Source organism: Babylonia areolata, chromosome 7 (assembly GCF_041734735.1).
Source record: "Babylonia areolata isolate BAREFJ2019XMU chromosome 7, ASM4173473v1, whole genome shotgun sequence".
Classification (NCBI taxonomy): Eukaryota; Metazoa; Mollusca; class Gastropoda; order Neogastropoda; family Buccinidae; genus Babylonia; species Babylonia areolata.
Window position 1 is genome coordinate 53,955,587 of NC_134882.1, and position 5,932 is coordinate 53,961,518.

Sequence of the window (5,932 nt, forward strand, 5' to 3'; positions counted from 1 at the left end):
TCCATGTGTGTTGGTGCGCGAGTGCATATTATGTGGGTGTATTTGTGTCATGGAGAAACAGTCATCCTGACCATCAGCAATACTGCAGAGGAAGATGCCAACACAAATATAAAGAAGTAGCGCCCAGAGGCTGGAGACAATTTCAAACATTCGATTCACATAAACCTGTTTGAACAAAATTAAGACGAGGAATGGATGGGGAGAAAAAGTTACGAAACTAGTTTAGATAAACCTGTCGCTTTTGACTACACACGGAAGCTCATGTGGGTCATCCATGACCCATACCTTTAAAGAGACAAAAACCTGTATATTCCTCCAAAGCTTGTGTGAGTTGTGCACGACCCATACTTTGTAAAGAGACAAAATTTTGTATATTCCTCCAAAGCTTATAACAAAATATAGAAAAGGAAAACATACCGTAACAACTGATTACACACACATGCGCTCGCACACACACACACACAGAGACTCCCATGAACACATACACTAAGAAGAAACACATGCTCACGCATTCACACAAACGCACATACACACACTCGCACACACAACTGATCACACACACAAATGCATAACACCACATGCACATACATACAAACCCTGCTTATGCACACAGATAGATACAGACAGACAGAGAGAGAGATGACTCATAGCATCCTATACACGCACAATCAGAGATACTCAGTCACACAGGTACATGCTGTTAGAGAAAGGGGTGGAAGGGGGTTATAGCTGAGGACAGGCGAAAGGGACGGGACAGGGAGGAGGTGGGGGGGGGGGGGGGGGATAGTGCGAGAGTAGTGGGGTAGTGATCGAGGCTATTGAAAGTAAAACTTCTTTATTTTCCTTCACTAATTGCAAATTAAACCTTCTGGAATCACTATTAAAAAGGTACGGGTTGTGCGTGACCCACACGAGCTTTCGAGGGGTGACCACGTTTTTTCCTCTTTAAAAAGCATGGGTCATACACGACCCACACAAGCGTCCGTGTGTAGTTAAAACGCCACCTTTAATTACTCATTAACTAATTGGTGATTTTTTTTTTTCATTTTTTGGCAAAAATTGGCATTTTAGGTGTAGGAAGCATTTCTGAAATTTCGTAGAAAAATAGAATTGGCTGAGATATTTGCGTTTTTGTACCCTTCTGGGTCGTGTACGACCCACGATAGCCAGCGAAGGTTAATTGTGATCAGAAGTTAAAGTGTCCCCGCTCGTCTAAACAAGACGAAAACAAATCCTTTATTGACAGGGATGTGGTAGCCGACTGATAAAGTTGAGTGTCACCAGCAAAACTCTGATGCGACATCACATGATTACTGATGACATCCGACACAGGAGCCGCATGTGGCACGAAATCAAAAAATGGTACCGAGGATGACCCCCTGTTAAAAAGACAAAGTAAGAAAGAAAGGAAAGAAACTGAGAAGAAAGAACAAAAGGAATCAGTTTCAGGTTTCCAGGCGATCCTGCACTAATCGTAAAGTAGTTGAGCTGTCAGTTTCTGCTGACGTCAATAACTGCTTACTCGATCGTCCACTGACCTTCAACAAAACAAACTATCAGTTTTATCTGTTTATTCTCCTGCGGTCTTTCAATCTCTATTGTGTTCTCCCCCCCCCCCCCCCCCCAGTCCCCCCGACCCCCCTGCACACCCTCCCTCCCCCTCCCCCTCTCTGTTTCTATGTCTCTGTCAGTCAGTCTGTATCCCATCTCCCTCTCTCTGTCTCTCTCTTCTTGGGAAAAAGAGCCTTCATATTCATGCCACCAGTTGTCACCATTTTCTCTCTCTTTTTAATTTCATTTTATATATTCCGATATATAAATGTGTACCAACATGCCCTAATACCAGTATAATTATTTACAAGAGTGATGTCCCTTAAATATCGTCTGTTTCAAAGCACGGAAATAATTTGGGTTCGTTGCTTCAAGGAGAGCAAAGGTCTTCATGTACTATACGAACCCTTCCCTTCGAGATGCAACTGTATTTAACACTAAACAGATGAGTTCATTCTTACAATGTATGTCACAGAAAGTGAGTGAATGACATCTCTCTTGTAGTTACAATGAAGTAAACTATCTTAAAATAGCTTTGGATCCAAACCCACATCAAGTGATCCGAAAATATGCATTTTTGTTTTTTTAAATCTCCCTAACTTTCAGATAAATACGAGGTTCAGATGACAACAACAACTACCACAACAAAAATTTCTTTCCAGTCCATCAATCAATCTTTCCATGCGCGAATCCATCAAAATATGGAACTTAAAAAATGAATGAATAAATATATAAATAAATGATGAATTGTGACGTGACTTAAAAAACAACTGGTAATTCTATCAATTTTATCATAACTCATTGAAGCCTTCGCCCTGGAAATTTTTTGGTACCTGATTGCGCTTTACACAGTTTTAGCGTATCCAATACATTATTTCAGTGTCAATGACGTGGTTTTTCTTACCTTGTCAAAAAGTCCTTGTGGCATGTTTTCATCAATGTTCATGTTCTAAAAATGATTGTGCTTTAATTACATGTCTAATGTCACATGTACTCGAGCCAAAAGACACATTTCTGTGCATTTAAAGACAATATGATTCTTATCTATATCTTATCCTGAATCCCTGTTCCCACATGTGAAAGAACCGCAAGCGGAGGGAATTAAAGATTTTAAATGGTAGAAAATAACTCATCTTAACTTTGAAAGAAGATCAAATATACAAATGGTGGAAAATATTTCACCTTAACAATGAATGAAGATCAAATAGCTGCTTGTAAGGTACTGTTTCATTCCCAGTCATGTTTTTACCGTATATAATTTGTATTTGGTGTATTCTTGTAAAAAAAAAAAGTACACTCTTCCTCAAAATGCGCACCAAGCAAGCATGTCCAAGGCTGTGATTCAACTTCCTCAAGTGTGCCTGTATTATTTATCTATTGCAGATTTCACATTAATACTATCACTATTAGTACTAATGATTTTAGTTTAGCCCAGCTGACCATACAGAGTATGGTCTTTTTTTTATTACCCCCCCCACACACACACACACACACACACACCCCACCCCGCTCCCCCGGCGACACACACACACACAGAACGATGGTCATATAGGTCTAAAACCTGAAAGATATCATGGCCTTCTTTCTAGAAGTTGAGGAGGGCAGGAAGGCGCTTGAGGGGTGCAAATTTCAAAGGACTGTTTGTGAAGACAAAACAAAACAAGCTGTCTGAAAGAATCTAGATCATTTGTCTTAGTAAACTGTGGCACACACACACACACACACACACACACACACACAATATAAGAGATAGACAGAGAAAGAGCGAGAGAGTGTGTGTATGTGTGTACGTGCATGCTCTGTGTGTGTGAGTGTGTGTATGTAAGATAGTTAAGGGTCACAGTTCGTGAGAGGGAAGGTGGTGCAGACAGCCGTTACAGCAACATGATGGTTGTTTAGATACGGGGCTTGAGTGTATACCTATTGGCATGATGCCAAACAGGCCACGATTTCCACACTGTCCTTTTATTTCATATGTGTAGTGTCTTCATCATTTGTCCATGTAAAGAGGGGACAGGGGGAGGGGGTCGCGGTGCAGGGGGTGGGAAAGCAAGTCTGCAAATGGGAGGTGGTGCCTGGTGGAAGGAAGCAAGGAGTGAGTGAGGGGTGCAGTCTGGTGAGGGGATGAGAAGGAAGGGAGGAAAATTGAGGAGGTTATGTTTGTGTTGACTTGATTTCAGTTATGAATATATGATTCTACAGAATGGCGGTTTCCTTTTTTAATTATATATATATATATATATATATATATATATATATATATATATATTGTTATCAGCACACAGGACCTTAACACCGAGATGAGGGGGAGTGAGAGGTGAGAGGCAGAGAGAGAGAGAGAGAGAGAGCGTTGGGGAGAGAGACAGAGACTTGGGGAGAGAGAGAGGGATCGTAGTCAAGTACAGGAGAGTAGTGGTATAGAGGAGGGGTGGTGGTGAGGGGACCGGGATAGCGCTGCAGTGATTTTGACACCTCTGCCAGTGGGAGTGGACGGTGAGGTGGGGGTGGACGAAGGTTTGGGGAGGGAGGAAGGTGGGTACAGCTCTGCCAGTGGGTGTGAAGGGTGAGGTAGGGGTTAAAGAAGGTAGGGGAGGCAGGAAGGTGGGCACAGTAGTTTAGTACATAGCTCTCTTGGACTGACGACAGACAGGTCTCACTGGCCATCGAATATGTAGCTGACACGAACGGGAAGGCGTGGTTTTTTTTGTTTTGTTTGTTTGGGTTTTTTTCTCCAGAAAACGGACGTTCCGTTTATGACAAAAACCTAAAAACTGAAATCTGTTGAAATGCAACAGGGTAGGTATGCCTAATTGAGAACGATCCACTGAGTTAGTTGAAGCGACCACCTCAGCCGGTGTGTACTCTAATGATGACATGTAGGCTTTCTCCAACTCGTTGTACCAGGAAAATTTCGTCTGCTCATTCTTATCAAACTTGTGTCGATGTTTGAAATAGCAGGGGTGGCTGAGGGTAAATGCGAACAGGCAAGTCTAATTGCGAACGATGGCTTTGGGTACATGTAGACCGCAAAACACCGTGGCTGAGAAGCAGGTCTGTAACTCATTAAACGTAGCTTATTATTAGAACATCGCATCAGACTGTTGTATTGTCGGTTTTGATCACACATGCACACAACAGACATTTGACACACCCCACACAAACACCCCATTTTGAGATGCTCAGTGACCGCCGTGTGAAGCATCGTTCTGAATCAGACTCGCGTCAAAATATCGTTTGGTCTGAGTGCATACGACACTATTTTGCAGATTCCTGTCAACCTGAAACTGACGTCCTGATCGGTCACCGATATGCTAAGCTTTCTAAAATTATCCCAACACAGGTAGTACGCATTCAACTGACACATCAGTCCGATCAAATCAACTATTCGCGCAAATGTGTCAAAGTTCAAGTCCAACAACTAGCTTCTGTTGAGTTTTTGGATCAGTTTGAGAGCACGTTTGTAACCGTTGGTCAGCAGTGGTGCGCCGCGGAAGACGGAGAAGAAAGACTGAGGTGGATTTGAGTTTAACGACCTATCGGCAATAAGCCCGCTTAAGGTCAAGCTGTTCTGGACAGATATCCGGTAGTGGTAGTTCGGTTGTAGTAAAGATGTTCACTAAAAATGCTGTGGTCGGCTGTAGAAGAAAAAGCGCGGAAATGGCAACTGAGAAATAGCAGTGTTAGACTGGCGGGTTCTTCGGAAATGGATATTCATTAAGATATTTGAAAACTTGAAAGTCAAAGCAGACGTTAAGTTGTGAAATGCAACCGTTAAGAACGCTTTACCCACACCTATTCAGTGTTGGTTTGGAAATGATGCCGACATTCGTTTGATTTGCAAAGCATCGTGCACCGTCTACCTTTCATGCTAGACTTACGGCCGCTCCCTCTCTCTACCTTTATTACTTTGAGGCGATCGATATTGTGATGGCCTTGTACCTGTTCCTTTTGGCATTCTTTGACTTTTCTGAGGATTTCCTATTTTCCTAGATGCAGGCCGCTCGTTATTGTTGCGTTACCAGTAAGTCTCTCAGCTCGCGCATTTCCCTAACAGCTGCATGTCCCGGGCAGTATGACCCGATATAAGTTTTTAAATCTGAAAGTTGCGCATTGCCTCATGCCACTCTGGGCTTCCCATTCTGCTTTCAATTTTCTGTATGAGGTTCATTGAGTCCGTTAGAATCATGGTATGTTGGTTTCCGGGCATACGGATAGATGATAGCCACTGGAGGGCATGTGTCACGAACCAGAAATGGTGCACACGTTTGTCCTTTACGGGTATACCTATTTGGGTACATTGTAATATTGTAATTTTTACTTCAACATAGAAGAGTGGACGGGTAAAAAAATCGTTTAACCCGGAACCGGAAGTCACGTGACA